We start from the raw sequence: 17568 nt of genomic DNA on the forward strand, positions 1-17568 counted from the left end.
TGCTTGATTGTTCTTGATGATATGAGTATTACAAGAGTTGATGTACCACGATATCGTAGAGGCTAAACCCTAGAAGCTAGCCTATGGTATGATTGTATATGTTGTCATACGGACTAAACCCTCCAGTTTATATAGACACTGGAGGGGGCTAGGGTTACACAAGGTCGGTTACAAGGGAGGAGATATACATATCTGTATTCCCTAGCTTGCTTTCCATGCCAAGTAGAGTCCCATCCAGACACGGGACGAAGTCTTCAATCTTGTATCTTCATATTCCAATAGTCCGGCTATCCGGAGACCCCCTAATCCAGGCTTCAATGACGATCAGTCCGGCGTGCAGTATTGTCTTCGGCATTGCAAGGCGTGTTCTTCTCCAAATCTTGAATATCTGTTAAGTAGTGTTCGGCTCCCATAAATGTTGGACTTCTTGGCTTCTGCGCCCAATAAGGGCTATCTTCAACATGTCGAGCGAATGCGAGGAGCCAGGGCGATTTCACATTCGCCCACCTAGCCAAGTAAATAAATCATCTATTAAAGAGATGGGGATTCTTAGATCCAATCCACACCATCTTCCCACAGCGAGAATCCATCGAAGCGCGCTCGGAAAAATCCATTCCATCATGGCCAGCCACCGCAGCTCCTCCTCTCGCTCCCGTAGCCCGAAGCCCGGTGAGGGAGTCCTGGATTAGGGGGAGTCCGGATAGCCGGACTATACCTTCGGCCGGACTCCTGGACTATGAAGATACAAGATCGAAGACTTTGTCCCGTGTCCGGAAGGGAATTTCCATGGCGTGGAAGGCAAGCTTGGTGATACAGATATGTAGATCTCCTACCATTGTAACCGACTCTGTGTAACCCTAGCCCTCTCCGATGTCTATATAAACCGGAGGGTTTTAGTCCGTAGGATGAACAACAATCATACCATAGGCTAGCTTCTAGGGTTTAGCGGGATTAATTGATACAAATCCTCATTTCACTTGTCAATTGATGCGTATTTTTTCTCCAAATCCCAAAGAGCTAACCATGTCACTCCTCATTGATTGATTAATGTAGCGCCATGCAAACCAACCTTCTCACTTCCGCATGCATCCAGGGGATATTAATGTCCTTGGTTGCTAGTACTAGGCAAACCCCATCAATTTTTCCTCGATTAGTGTTAGTGGCCTTTTTCAAATTGTAATTTTGATATACTAGCCTTGTGTAGAAAAAAATGGAGGTAGTAACTATATTTGACTTCCCCATTGTGGTGACGTCGACGATATCTCGAACATTGTGGTTTGTCTAAGTGCGTTCGACGGAGAACACCATTGAAGGAGACCACGGTAAGTCATTCACAAGTGCCGCCTACAAGCCGAGACAACCGCCTTATTTGCATCCAGGAAGTACGTTGAACCAAAGGAGGCGTAAATGTACTAGTACTACTCGTACACAATAGCATCGTCCGTCCAGCTTAGTGCAGTGAGATGGTTTCTCGAAGAAGACGATGGAGAAGCGGAGTCAGCGAAGAGTGAAACGATGGTTGCTTCATCCGAGCTTTGTGAATTGACACCTCACTGCTTTGTGATTTGTGATAGAAGGGACAGGGGAGTAGACTTTGTCCTCTATACTGTACATGCGTCCAAGCACGGGAGAAAGAGGAGAGATGTTGCATTTTTCTGTTCCTTCAATCAATCAATCACGAAGCTTCGGTTCCATCCTTTTGGCTTTGGCAACACCGTCCACAATGGTTCCCACGATGCCAACAGCTATTTTCACATTTGGCTACACATTGTGGATGCCCTTAACCGTACCACTTGGTTTTGCTCCTGTGTGCTATCTATACAAATCTCAATTATATTGATCTAAAAATTATAGAATCAAGATTAGTAAAAAGGAGGTGATTTTGCCGCGCAGATAGCGGGGGAGGTTTCTTATTTTTAGAGGAAGTTGTCCTGGCGGTTTGCTAACATGTGGTCCCACGTGTCAGTGCTTTACCAAGCCGATCCGCTTCCCACATGAGGCAAAACAATGGCAGAAGGAACACGTGGTTAACTTGAAGAAGATGAGGGAGAAGCAGATTTAGCAACGAGTGAAATGATGGTTGCTTCGTCCCTCCAACTTATTTTTTAGCATTTTACATCGTACCTCCAACTTAACTGTGGGAAAGGTGCATCTTTGTGATTTGACGCCTCATTGCTCATTACTACGCTGGTGCCATGACTGGGTGCTTCACCCCGGCTTCTCTGCACTGTATTCCGGTATGGCACGTGGACCCGGTAGCTTGATGCCCCACATGTCAGTGAAAGGGACTAGAAGATTTATGAAAGTGAGCCCTCCACTCTTACGACGGGGGAGTACATGACACGACGGCCCAGTGAACTGTCACTTCTACTATATATAGTACTATAGTTTTGCTGTTTCGCACGATCCATCAATACAAACCCGATTAAACAGGAAAGTGCGGGATTTTTGCCGCGCGGTATATGATACTGGCCATACATTTCAAAGGCAATTTTAATGTATGCAAACTGAATAATTAAGTAACAATATGATATCTAGTAAAACTAAAAACACATATGATTTATTGTGTTAGAGTGTAGTAGTAGTAGTGCTGTATTGCATAGTTGTTAGATGTAACATGCGAGAACATGTAGGGATGTAGTTCTGGAGGGCCTACAGAGACAAAAGAGTAATACGTTTACCGAACTTCAGAATAAGTTGATTATGGTCACTATATACGTTTTGCGGTGATTATACGGTCACTTGCTCATGGTTCAGCATCGGATTGCACTTTGTTGACCGCCAAATAGTCAGTGTGGCACCATGTTGACTAGTTAAATTGACCATGTTCCTGGTGGGTCCCACCTGTCAGTTCACATAGGGAAAAGGTCACATAGACACAAATTTACGCAGGCACGACAAGACTCCACCCCGTGCGCGGGAATCACCTGGTTGTGTATGTGTCTGTCAGGGCCTGATGTGTGCGCATGCATGTGTAGGTTGAGCACTTGAGCCTGAGAGTGTGTGTTGGTCATGTGGTGTACTGGTGTGTGCATGCAGGCGTGCATGTGCGTGTGTGAGTGTTGCGTGCATGCGTGGCTGCGTGTGTACGTGTGAGTGTTGCGTGCGTGCGTGGGTGCATGTGTTCGTGTGAGTGTTGCATGCATGCAGTTCGTGTGCATGCGTGCGTGTGTGTTTGTGTATAATCTCCACACCAGCTCATGTGTGTTAAAACAGACGACTCAGCATACCAATACAAGGCCACCTTGTCCGCAGTGCCTGCGGTCATGACTTCGAACCACCGTCCAATTTTTTTTTTTGTCGTTTGTTTTCATTCTTACTAGCAAGATGCCCGTGCATTGCACGTAACATCAAGATGCATTTGTATGACTAGTTTATCTTGTGAGAGAAAGGGATGAACGAGGGAAGGCCTTATTTGCAAATGTGGAGAGGTGTGTGGGTACCCTTTTGCAAAATTGTCATAGTTTCTTTCCTATCCGTCAGATATAAATCAGACGACCTATATTGCAGGATGGCAGGCAAGCGATCATCACTAACTCTGTTTTTTATAAGAGTGTATTTTATCCCTACTCTTATAAAAAGCATAGTCGGTGATGACCGTGTGCCCGCCATCCTGCAATATAGACCGTCCGATCTATATCTCACAGTAAGGAAGGAAACTATGGCAATTTTGAAAAAGATACCCACACCCCTCTCCACACTAGCTTGCAAATAAGACCTTCCCTTGTTCTTCCTTTTCTCCCACATGATAAACTACTCATACAAATGCATCTTGATGTTCCGTGCAACGCATGGTCATCTTGCTAGTATTTTATAAGAGTGTAGATGTAGAGTAGATACAAGCCGACAGGTGGGCCCAATGGTAGTGAGATAATGTGATACAACACTAGAGGTGCCACGTGGAGCGTTTAACTGTTCAACTAGTCGTGTCTTGAGCAAATACAGAGTTGTACGGTGAGCCCGTGACTGTATAATAAACACAAAACGTAAATGGTGACCATAATGAGTGGATTATGAAGTCCAATGTATGTATCATGCTTTCGCTTCAAATACAATGATCGTCACTGTATATATCGCGAGAGAAAGATGAAACATGTGAGAATGTGCTGGGGGCTTACTTTTAGAGGACCTGGAGATAGTTTGTGTGCGTACGTGAAAGGGGCGTAGAGGGGGGTATGCGATGGAGAGAGAGATGCTCTTCGTTTCTCTTTATTATGACTAACTTTATATATAGTATAAAATATAAAAATTCACAGTGCGGAATAAATATCATTTTGGGCACCATGCAATGCAAGTGTTCATACTCCTCCATATAACTTTGTAATGTTGTATATATGTAGAAATTCTAAAATATTTTTTTGGCCACACTTTATTCAAAAGGAATGTTGTTGGTGTCAAAACTGGCGGATCTCGGGTAGGGGGTCCCGAACTGTGCGTCTAGGGCAGATGGTAACAGGAGGCAGGGGACACGATGTTTACCCAGGTTCGGGGCCTCTTGATGGAGGTAATACCCTACGTCCTGCTTGATTGTTCTTGATGATATGAGTATTACAAGAATTGATCTACCACGAGATTGTAGAGGCTAAACCTTAGAAGCTAGCCTATGGTATGATTGTATGTTGTCCTACAGACTAAAACTCTCCGGTTTATATAGACATCGGAGGGGCTAGGGTTACACAAGGTCGGCTACAAGGGAGGAGATATACATATCTGTATTGCCTAGCTTGCCTTCCACGCTAAGTAGAGTCCCGTCCGGACACGAGACGAAGTCTTCAATCTTGTATCTTCATAGTCCAACAGACCGGCCAAAGGATATAGTCTGGCTGTCTGGAGACCCCCTAATCCAGGACTCCCTCAGTAGCCCCTGAACCAGGCTTCAATGACGATGAGTCCGGTGCACAATATTGTCTTCGGCATTGCAAGGCGGGTTCCTCCTCTGAATACTCCATGGTAGAGTTTGAACACAAGGATAGTGTCCGTCCCTGAAAAAATAAGTTCCACATACCACCGTAGAGAGAATAATATTTCCACAAATCTAATCTGCTGACACATTTTGACAGCATGACATCACGCCCCGGCCCGGTCATTATTTGAACCGTTTTTCTCAACCAACACTGCACATATCGCGAAGCAGTTTTCTTGACACATCTTGTCAAAGCAGAGATCGTGTTCCCCTTATCACGGGATTCTCATCAATATGGACGTGGGTAACCCAACCACGCCATCAATTATGGAGCCTGGGGAATAAGCGGTTTTACTAGGCCAGTGGGGAGACACATCACCTCTTCCACCCTTATAAAGGGAGAAGGATTTACTCTTTTCACCCACGCCTTCTTCTTCCTTGCTTACCCATTCCCGCACACTCGAGCTCTAGTGCCCAAGCTCGCGTTCTTCTTCTCAAACCACTCCAAGCATGTCTGGAGCAGGAGGCAAGTGGATGGTCTCCTCCGTCACGGAGGAGAACATCAAAAAGTTACGGGAAGCCGGATATTTGGCCATGAACATCGCGCACCGGCTGCAAGATGCAAGGCAGATCATACCTACGCCCGAACCCCATGAGAGGGTAGTTTTTCTTACCCACTTCGTCCGCGCACTGGGATTTCCTCTCCACCCGTTCGTCCGCAGACTCATGTTCTACTACGGGCTAGATTTTCACGATCTGGCCCCCAATTTCATCCTCAACATCTCGGCGTTTATCGTCTTGTGCGAGGCCTTCCTCCGCATCAAGCCCCATTTCGGTCTGTTGTGGAAGACTTTTAATGTCAAACCGAAGGTGGTGGTCGGCCAACAGGCAGAGGGCGGAGGCGCCATGGTGGGCAAGATGCCTAACATCACCTGGCTCGAGTGCTCCTATGTGGAGACCATAAAGGGGTGGCAATCGGGGTGGTTCTGCATCACCGAGCCGTGCGACTCCAACTGGGCGGCGGCCCCCAAATTTTGATCCGGAGTCCCCACGCGGCTCTCCTCCTGGAAAGAGAAGGGCCTATCTTGGGGTTCTTCGGTAGAGCTAACCAGACTCCAGACCTGCATCTAGAACATGACGAACATTAAAATCAAGCTTGTCAACATGGTCCAAGTTATGCTATTCCGCTGGATCCTTCCGTGTCAACGACGGGCATTTGATTTGTGGGAGTTCAACTCGGCCAAGCACCAGACGCAGCGGGAGCTCTATGACACGACACACGAGGACGTCTGGAGGGTGCTGTTCAAGAGGGTCGAGATTACTCCCTCCCTCACCGAAGACCGCGGACTCAGCGCAAAGCGCCGCGCCAATTCGGTAGGTTTTTATATTTCTCAGGGTATTTATTTGCCTCAGTTTAGTTATGTGCAAGATCTAAGCTTGCATGTCATTAATAGGACTGGATAGAGACAGCGGAGCAGCTTGCTTGCCCATCCCCCTGCCTGAGGATCCTGCAGACGCTCTTCTAATGAAGATATTGACTCCGGCACCTTACGAGGTGCCGGCAAAGAAGGCCAAGAAGAAGGCCACGAGTTCCCAAAAGGGTCTCCGACGCAAAGTCGTATCGGATCATCGTCCGATGACTCAGACGCGCACTCCTCCCACGGAAACGAGGAGGAGGAGGAGGAGAAAAGTTCTCCCCCCCAACCGGGGGAGACAAGAAAAGGAAGGTCGACCCATCCGAGGAGGCCGAAGGGTCCAAGAAGGGAAGGACCCTCCCTCCGGACTGTGCCACGACGGCCGCCGACAGCGGCGACGAGTGGCTACCCAGGGACAAGCCCCTGGCGAAGTCGTAAGTGTCCGGACACCATAGTACTTCATGGTATGTTTCATTGCACTTCCTCTCCTCATGCCGAACATGATTATGCAGTCCGTCCCGAGCTCATCTTGTCGTACCCTCGTCGAGCAGCTCTTTGGACGCGTCGGATATGAACAGCGGTTCTCTTCCGACCGCTTCCACCCCTCCCCCTACGGACAACGCCGAGGTGTTGTCTCAAAATGCACCAAGCCAAGGGGAGGTGGTCCTGGTGGTGCCTCGAGGCGACTTCCTGGACCCTGGGTACCAAGGGAGTGAGGCTCCTACGGGCTCTGAATTCGGCCCCCAGCCAGACACTGCACCGAAACCTTTGATGGTTCCGGACTCCGGCAGGCGGTTCCCCGTTAAGGGGGGCCAACCATCCATGCCGGTGTCCTCTGTCCATCCAGTGGCACATGACAACTTGCTGGAAGCTCTTCACAGCGCTTCCATCGACGAAGAGCACCGCACAATCATGAGTGCGGTGGTCGAAAAGGTTTAGTCCGCCAAAAACAGACTGACCGAAGCTTGCACCAGCCTCCTAACAGGCTTTGAGGTAGGCAATCAAAATATAAGAAAATATTGCCGCCTAGATAGTAGCCCCTGATGCTTTGTTCGGCGTTCAAGAAGAAAAGCTGAATAGAGGATCAAATGATGACTCATGAGTCTAATCAGAATGTATCTATGTGTATGTGCAGGCTTCACTGCTGGCCGCTGCCGCACGTACTGCGGAGGTCTCTGCACTGAAGCAGGACCTGGAGCGGTCCGAGACCGAGCTCGGCCTTACCAAGAGGCAGCTCGAGGAGAACAAAGGTAGGCAATACCTTTGTCTATATATTTGAAAAAGAAGTTCGGTTGTAAAGTAATAGGATCATCATAGATTTGTCAGGGGCCACGACCAAAGTGGCGACCCTGAGGAAGGCGTTGGCCAAGGCCGAAGACAAAGCGGCCAAGGAGTGCATTGAATGGGAAAAGCAAGAAGCCCGAGTAGGCGAGGTGCAGCAAGAGCTCGAGGCTCTCGCCAAAAAGCACGAGTCCTTGGAGCTTGACTCTAAGACGCGAGAGTCCGAGCCCGCGCAGGCACTTGACAGCGTCTGGAGCGCCAAGATGTAAGCCCACAAGGCCCTTCAGGAGATTGACGCGGTGAAGAAGATAGCAGCGGGTAAGGCATTCATTATGCAAGCAAGCACGTGAAGGAGACTTTCCTTTTTATTACCCGAGTTCGGAGCTCTCCAGGAGCGTTTACAGATCTTCCCCGTAGTGTACTGGATGCCACGGAGTTTTACCGAGCTAAGGAGGGAAGCTAGACAGAGAAGTTGTTCTGGTCTTAGTATACTGGGACCGAACACCCCGTGCCCTTGAGCGACCAGCTGAAGCAGTTGGTCGAGCTTCACAAGGCGGTCGAACAGGCCATGAGGGGCCTTATACTCCGGATGTGGCCTGGCAAGCCCCTTTCCGGCAGCTACTTCGGTCTGGTGAGGCAGCTTGTGGAAGCCTGCCCACGACTTGCAGTCATAAAGTGGTCCGCCTGCATCGAGGGTGCGCGCAGGGCTTTTGCTCGTGCGAAGGTGCACTGGGCGAAGCTGGACGCCATGAAGCTGGTGAAGGAGGGGCCGCCAGAGGGCAAGGAGTATTGCTGCCCCGAGAATTATTATGAGAGTGTCCTGAAGGGTTCCCGCCTACTGGCGGATGAGTGTGCAAAAGATGTAATTTTTGAATGAACATGCTCATGTGATCCTGTAATATGAAACGAGTTCATTTGCTCCATGCGACGCTTTCTTAATTTAAAATATTACCTTTTGTGCGGCCGTTTATAAAATATGAGAGTAGGCCAGTCGTCGGCTTCTGCCTCCATGTAACTAGTACTGGGGTGTTCGGGATAAATCTGAGCACTCTTTACCCCAATTTTGGGTCCTTCAAGGGAGGTGTTCAGCGCAACGAACCAGGCAATCGGACTATAATGCTTTATCAATCTCACTTAGCCGTAGAAGCTACAATTTTAAATTTTGGCGAAGCCCCTGGTATTCAGAGGGCCGAATTTGGGGCACTATACACGCCTAAGCCGGACAAGGCCGACTCCTCGCCCGAAGTGGAAAAAGTCTTTAAGGACTTGAGACCTCTCGAACAACGACCAGTCTCTCGCCTTATCATGATAGTCAGTTTTCGGCTTTCTCTACTGAGGTGTTTGTCTGGAAGAACCGGGACACAATCACCGTAGTTCACCCACCACTACCTTAGCCAATATAGAGGAACGTAAGGTACCAAAGCATGGGAGCCGGGAAAACCCAACATTTGACCAAAGACATGATTCGGAGCTGATGCATATGTTGCTATAAGTTCGGGGTGCCGCACTGTCGAAAGTGTTCGGACTTCTTCCGCCGTATTATGGGGTAAACGAGAGCCCCTGGCGAACTGACCGTACCCAAACGTGTCGGTGCGGATTGTCGTAAATGGACATATAAGAGAAAAAAGGAGAAAAACTAAATAATGCAATGATAGACTATCGATATGCATTGTTATTTAAATAATACGTCGAAGCGTACTGGTACAAGTAGTGCAATAAGCAGAAAGCATGACAATTTGAAATGTCCTATCCCAGGGCGAGCTGCGCATAGATTAGTAAAAAACGGGTATATCAATTATTATTAGAGACCACCTGCGTGTTCCCGTGTTCATCTTAGCTTCTTGCCGCCTTGGTTGTCTCTTCCGGAATGTGTCCAGCAATCGTACTGCCAGAAAAGGCTTCCAGAGAGTTAGGCCCTGAAAGAGAAAAGGTATACAACCCCTAGGGCGGCTAAGCCACATTGTGGGCCATGTCCTGATCGTGCCCCCGCCTATGTCCATGGTATTTTCAGTGCATAGTTATGTACACGTGGCACGGATTTCGTCGCTTGACTGGGACTGGGGCAGGGGCCAAATTGCTAGGCGAGCTCTGATCGTGCCAGGAGATCCTGTTGCAGCTTGTTCCAGACTCGCTTGAAGGTGTCCGGGGGCTGTGACGCCAAATGAGTGGTCTGCCTTAAAAGGCTGCTTTGTGCTTCTGCTGCAAGGGCCGCAGTGTGCTCTTCCATGCGGAGTGAGCGTTCTGTGTTTCCATTTACTGTTATGATCCCCTGGGTCCTGGCATCTTGAGCTTGAGGTATGCGTAATGCGGCACCGCATTAAATTTTGCAAATGCCGTTCGTCCGAGTAGTGCGTGATAGCCACTGTGAAACAGGACGATATCGAAGATTAACGCTTCGCTTCGGAAGTTGTCCGATGATCCGAAGACCACTTCTAGTGTGATTGAGACTGTGCAATGGGCCTCTACACCAGGGATGACACCTTTAAAGGTGTTTTGCTGGGTTTGATCCTCGAGGGATCGATACCCATTTTTCGCACTGTGTCCTAATAGAGCAGGTTCAGGCTGCTGCCGCCGTCCATAAGGACTCGAGTGAGGTGAAATCCGTCAATGATGGGGTCTAAGACCAGTGCGGCGGATCCGCCATGACGGATGCTATTGGGGTGGTCCCTGCGATCGAAGGTGATCGGGCAAGCAGACCATGAGTTGAACTTTGGGGCGACGGGCTCCATCGCATAGACGTCCCTTAGTGCACGCTTCCGCTCCCTCTTGGGAATGTGGGTTGCGTATATCATGTTCACCGTCTTCACTTGTGGGGGAAACCCCTTCTGTCCTCCTGTGTTCGGCGGCCGGGGCTCCTCCTCGTTATCGCTATGCAGCCTCTTGTCCTTGTTTTCGGAATTTAACTTGCCGGCATGCTTGAACACCCAACATTCTATATTGGTGTGATTGGCTGGCTTGTCGGGGGTGCCATGGATTTGACACGAGCGATCTAGTATGCGATCCAAACTGGACAGAGCCAGAGTATTTCTTTTAAATGGCTTTTTCTGCTGACCCGATCTAGAGCCTCTGAATCCGGCATTGATTGTCGTATCTTTGGTGTTATCACCGTTGTTGTGGCACTTTGGTCTGTTACGACGTTGCCTACCATTAACATCTTTGGTATCCAAGGTGTCCGGATTCCTCGATGTGTTGTTGATGCGAGCTTGCCAGCTATCCTCGCCCGCGCAAAAGCAGGTCATGAGTGTTGTGAGGGCTGCCATAGATTTCGGCTTCTCCGGGCCGAGGTGACAGTCTACAATTTGGTTTTTCTTAGTTAGGAACCGAGTCCAGAATTGTCTGGCCGATTCTCCTGGCTGCTGGGTTATATGGCTCAAGTCATCAGCATCCGGTGGCCGCACATAAGTGCCTTGGAAGTTGCCAATAAATGCGTCTTCCAGATCCTCCCAACTGCCGACGGAAAATGCTGGCAAGTTGTTCAGCCAATGCCGAGCTGGTCCTTTGAGTTTTAGTGGGAGGTACTTGATGGCGTGTAGATCATCACCGCGAGCCATGTGGATGTGAAGGAGGAAATCCTTAATCCATATAGCTGGATCTGTTGTGCCATCGTATGATTCGATATTTACGGGTTTGAAACCCTCTGGGAATTCGTGATTCATAACTTCATCAGTGAAGCATAGGGGGTGTGTGGCGCCTCTGTGTCGGGCTATATCCCGACACAGTTCATACGAATCTTGTCTGCTGTATTCGGCCCAGCCGGATTTACTCTTGGTGTATCCGACGTGAAGATCATCGTCCCGTGTTGGCGCGCGTGTCCGTGACCCATATATTGACCTTGCGATTTTTGTCGTACTGTCCAATACGTCTCGCAGGTCCCTTATGTTGTCCCGGGCCTTAGTATTTTTGATTGAATGGCGGCGGGGTGCGGGCTGAACTTCACGCTGAAACGCCTCTCTGGCTGGGCCAAGCGGTGGCCTATCAGCCGCATTGTACACTGGTGATTGAGGTTTCAATGCTTCCTCCTCGCGGTGAGGTAGCAACCTGCGTTTTGGGTAACTCTTGGAGGGGCGCTCGAGTTCATACTCCTCGGCCGCAAGGACTTCGGTCCACCTATCTACTAGCAAATCTTGATCAGCTTGAAGCTATTACTGCTTTTTCTTCAGGCTATTTGCTGTGGCCATAATCCGGTGCTGAACGGGGTCGTCAGGCACGATAAATTCTTCATCGCCGAGGCTCGCCTCGTCTTCGGAGAGAGGCATGTAATTTTCCTCCTCCGGTTCTCCATCTGCTGCCTGCTCTCGAGGGCTAGCTTGTTCGTCCTCTGGCTCTACATCATGCTGGAGGGGATTGTTGTTGTCTTCTGCACTAGCCGGATTGTTATTGCCTCCTGTGTCGGTATCACTGTTCCTGCTGTGGCGGGACTTAGAGCGGTGCCGCTGACGTCGGCGCTTGGGTTGCTTCTTGGAGGGGTCATCCTCCGCTGTTTCATCGCCATTGCCTTCTTTGAGGGTGTCCACCATGTATATATCATATGCTGAGGTGGCGGTCCAGCGCCCTATTGCGGTGGTTCCTTTTCGTCTCTGGCATCGTCGTCCATACCGTTGAAGTCTTCGGAGTCGAAGTCGAGCATGTCGGCTAAATCGTCGACAGTGGCTACTAAGTGGGTGGTGGGTGAGCAGCGAATTTCTTCGCCGTCCGCATCCCATTCTAGCCGGACATAGTTCGGCCAAGGTTCTCCTGACAAGGAGAGAGACCTTAATGAATTTTGCACATCGCCGAAAGGTGAGTGCTAAAAGATATCCGCGGAGGTGAACTCCATGATCGGTGCCCAATCGGATTCGATGGGTGCAGATGCAGGCGACTCAGAGCCCATGGTTGGAGAAGAATCCAGTGGTTCGGTGACGTGGCTCTCGTAAGGTGCAAAGTCAGTATCCGGTTCTATCTCCACTAAGAGTGCGGCCTCCATGGCGGGGTCTATCCCTCCGCTCTCGGATGGCGCAATTTTCTCCGGATTGATGGCCGGAGTAGTTACAGATGCGATCTACCGAATCATCGTGCTACACCCGTCCAGGATACGGCACAATGGAGACATAGGCGAGACGTGCAGCAAGGACCCGCTCAAAGGATTCTTTTTAGATTAAGACCCTGCGTAAACCTTTTTTACTATCTCTTGTTGATACATATCCACCGTTGTGAAGGATGCTGACGTCTTGGCATGTGGCCACGCCAGAACAATGCACGTACCTGGACACAAGGGGCTTCTTACAAAGACCATTATTCAGGACCGGTTTATACCACAAAGACCGAATACCTTAGGGAGTGTTCGGCGTCGCGAGTTTGGCCCTATATGCATCAGCTCCGAATCATTGTCTTTGGTCAAATGTTGGGTTTTCCCGGCTCCTGTGTTTTGGTGCCTTACGTTCCTCTTTACCGGCTAAGGTAGCACCAGGAGAACTACTGCGATTGTGCCCTGGTTCATCCGGACGAGCACCTCAGTAGAGAAAGCCGAAAACTGACTGTCATGATATAGCGTGAGACTGGTCAACCACTCGATGACCTGTGGGAATGTTAGAATTCCTCCGCCTTAACGAAGGGCCATTTTCCGGCCAGGCATATACGCACCCCGAGATCGGGAGAGTGCGGAGACACCAGGGGCTATCTAGTAGCCCCACTGTCAAACTCCTATGGCTAAGTGAAAGTGTTAAAGCATTATAGTCCGGTTGCCTCGCTCGCTCCGCTATCACCTCCTTAATAGGACCAAGACGTTGGGTTAAGTGTGAACGTGTGTTTTTGCTAGCACCTCCGCATTATATGCATGGGGGTTGAAGCCGACGACTGCAATCTTTCAGGTTATACACACGTATACAAAAACGGCCGCCCAGGAGGCATCATATTACTTTCAGGCAAAAGTATAAAAATAGCCTTATAAAACTCTATAAAACAATTTCTCTTACAATGAGATTACATATCACTCAAACATAATATTTTTTGAGCACTGGGTCTCTACCAAACGGGCACCCTCAAGAACTTCTTCAAAGTAGTGCTCAGCAGCCTTTCGACCTATGGCCAAATCCCGCGCTGCAACATTGGTAGCATCCATCTCCGCCCAGTATGCCTTGACATCGGCAAAGGACATCCGTGTGCCCTCTATGCACGTCGACCTCTTCATCGCATCAATGCGCGGCATCACATTGAGTAACTGCTGCACCAAGCTGAAATAGCTGTTCGGTTTTGACCCTTCCGGCCATAATTGATCCACAACAGACCTCATGGAGAGTCCGGACAACCTATTTAGTTTGGCCCATTCGGCTAATTGGTCAGTCAATGAAAGTGGACGCTCGAGAGTATGGAATTGTCTCCAAAACAGCTGGTCCACTCCACGGTCCGTCTGACCCTGGAAGTACTTGGCCGCATCAGCAGCGCTCGCCGCCAAATCCATATACACATCCTCCAAGCTCCACAGCCGATCCAGGGGGGCATACCATGGATCTCCGAACTTCCTCCGTAACATAAAGGATTTCCCACCTACAATATCCTCGGCTTCCCGCAGATCCTCCTTCTTTTCCCTCATAGTAGAGCGGAGGTCCTTTCTTGTCGCAGCAGCCTTCTCAAGGTCCGATGCCTTCGCCTGGTTTTCCTTTTCAAGAACACAGCAACGGTCGGCGGCGGCTTTTAATTCTATGGCCATCTTGGCCATCTTGTCTCGGCTCTCGCCATGGGCGGCCTTCTCGGCTTGCAACTCTTCGGCTGCCTTTAAAGCAGCCGCATTACCCAACATCGCTTGTTCCTTGGCTCGGGTAAGTTCCGCCCGCAAGGCTTCAACATTGGCAGCCCCATCTGCAGTCACAACATATTAAAGATACTGGCATCATGCTACTATTCCGATGTGACATTCACCAGATAATGACACTTACCCCGTGCCCCGTCAAGACTTTTGTTAACAAGCTCGATGTCGGCGTCTGCCGCATCCAACTGCCGTTCTAAATGGGCAAAGTCACTAGTCCGGCTAGCCACTGGAGCTTCCATCACCTGCACATCGAGGCAGTATGGTTATTACCTGGGAATATGATCCTCTCTTTGTCATCATTTCCGACGACAACCAGAGTCTCAGGGGCTACTATCTACACAGGGCACACCTAGTATGTGCAGGACTATCATACATTATTTTACGTACCTCAAACCCTGTCAATAGACTCATAAAAGCTTTATGCAATCCACTTTCGGCGGACGAGATTCCCTCCATCACCGTATTCATCAACACACGGTGTTCATCTAAGATGGCCGCTCGCCCCACCAACTCCCTCAGAACATCCGACCGCATACTAGACGGTGCCGGATTCGTTTGTCTGCTCTCTTTGGGAGACAGACACTAGGAACTTCGGGGGTCGACAAGATTATCTTCTGGCCTCGCCGGACTCGGAGAGGCCCTCCGTGACGACACTTCAAGGTCGCCCGCTTCTGGAGCGGAGGAGTCCGGAGGGGGCGTTTCGCTCTCCATCATCTCTGGAAGAAGATCCCCCGAAGACGAGCTGAAGGAGAGGGGCTAAGGCCCGAACTGCAAAGATACATGCAGCGGTTATCTTCTCAGAAGAAAAGACGACATATCTGTACTATTAAGGTATTTTGGGTCACTTACGACTCGTGGGAGAATTGATCCCCTCGCGGACTTTGTGCAGCAACGGCGCCCCCCGAGGTAGGACCCTCTGTGGGAGACTTCTTCCCTCGTCTGGAAGTTTCGGCTTCCGAATCCCCGGGCGCAGTTCTTTTCCTCTTCTGGTCGTCTTCCTTCATGGAGATGCCCGCTCCCTCGGCTAGAATGGGCAGCGTTGAGGGCCCGCATCCGCCCGCATTACCATCCATAGTATTTTCCTTTAAAGGCTTCGGGCAGGGTGCGGTCTGGAGCATTCTCTCCAATACCAGATTTTCCAAACCCTCAGGGAGGGGGGCCGAACACCGAATCAACTTCGCCTTTGTTAGCCAATCCTCTTCAAAAAGCAAACTCTCAGAAATAGCTTCATAACAAAGGAGAGATAGTATGTTCGGCCGGAAGATGCCTTACCTGTTCGGCGGCACGGTTGCTACTCAGGCCCGCGTCCTCGGTGATTTTCGGACACTCCACTTGAGGTCCGAAGAACGACATGTACATCTCTTCGAGCGTCGGGCTGAGGAAATTTTGAATGGCGCGCGGTCCCTCGGGATTAAACTCCCACAAGCGAATAGGTCGGCGTTTGCAAGGCTGGACTTGGCGAACCAGCATAACTTGTGCTACCGCAACCAAACTGAAATCTCCATTGAAGAGATCTTGAATGTGGCTGTGCAGTATAGGCACGTCCTTGGCTGGAACCCAGCTCAATCCTCTGCTAATCAATGACATCAGTTGTGGTGGAGGGCCTGGGCGGAAGAAAGGGGCGGCCGCCCACTTGGCACTTCTAGGAGCCGTGATGTAGAACCACTCATGTTGCCACAATTCAGACACCTCTGGAATGGAACCTTTGGGCCATGCAGCTCCCATCATCTTGCGTATTGAGGCACCTCCACACTCCTCATGTTGCCCCTCGATCATCTTCGGTTTTACTTCAAAAGTCCTGAGCCATAGGCCAAAGTGAGGGGTAACCCGGAGGAAGGCCTCGCACACAACAATAAATGTCGTGATATGAAGAAATGAGTCCGGAGCTAGATCATGGAAATCTAGCCCGTAGTAAAACATCAAGCCCCTGACAAAAGGGTCCAATGCAAGGCCTAGACCTCAGAGGAAGTGGGAGGCGAACACGACGCTCTCATTGGGTTCAGGGGAAGGGACGGCCTGCCCCCGGGGAGGCAGCCTATCCAGAATCTCGGCGGTCAGATATCTGGCCTCCCTCAACTTTTTGACATCTTCTTCCATGATGGAAGTAGGCATCCATCGGCCTTGAAGGCTAGATCCGGACATGACTGAAGGTTTGGAGCACCTGACCTGAACTTTGGGTGTTTGAGCTTGAGGTGGGGGAAGGATTCGATTGAGCACGGGAGGGAAAAATAAAAAGCCTCGTCCCTTTATAAAGAGGGTGGATATCGAGCGTCCTCCCCGTGTACGTTTGGACTTGCCTATGATCTAGTAGTCCTAGAAGCGGTTGGGTTACCCACGCCCGTATTGAAGAGAATCCCGAAATAAGGGGACACGATCTCTGCTTTAACAAGACGTGCCAAGGAAACCGCCTCGCATAACGCGCTAAACATGGGACAGTAAAACGGTTCGACTAAAAGCTTGGCCGTGGTGTGATGTCGCACTACGGAATACGTCAGCAGATTAGATTTGTGTAAATATTATTCTCGCTATGGAAAAATGTGGAAACTTATTTTACAGAGCCGGACACTATCTTTGTGTTCAAAATCTTCTATGAAGTACTTGGAGGAGGAACCCGCCTTGCAATGCCGAAGACAATCTGCGCGCCGGGCTCGTCGTCATTGAAGCCTGGTTCAGGGGCTACTGAAGGAGTCCTGGATTAGGGGGTGTTCGGATAACCGAACTATACCTTCAGCCGGACTCCTGGACTATGAAGATACAAGATTGAACACTCTGTCTCGTGTCCGGAAGGGACTTTCCTTGGCGTGGAAAGCAAGCTTGGCGATACGGATGTTCAGATCTCCTACCATTGTAACCGACTCTATGTAACCCTAACCCTATCCGGTGTCTATATAAACCGGAGGGTTTTAGTCCGTAGGACAACATACACATCAACAATCATACCATAGGCTAGCTTCTAGGGTTTAGCCTCTCTGATCTCGTGGTAGATCTACTCTTGTACTACCCATATCATCAACATTAATCAAGCAGGAGGTAGGGTTTTACCTCCATCGAGAGGGCCCGAACCTGGGTAAAACTTCGTGTCCCTTGGCTCCTGTTACCATCTAGCATAGACGCACAGTTCGGGACCCCCTACCCGAGATTCGCCGGTTTTGACACCGACACCCCCATTCCCAGAACACCGACAA

This window comes from Triticum urartu, chromosome 7 (genome assembly GCF_003073215.2).
Source record: "Triticum urartu cultivar G1812 chromosome 7, Tu2.1, whole genome shotgun sequence".
Lineage (NCBI taxonomy): Eukaryota > Viridiplantae > Streptophyta > Magnoliopsida > Poales > Poaceae > Triticum > Triticum urartu.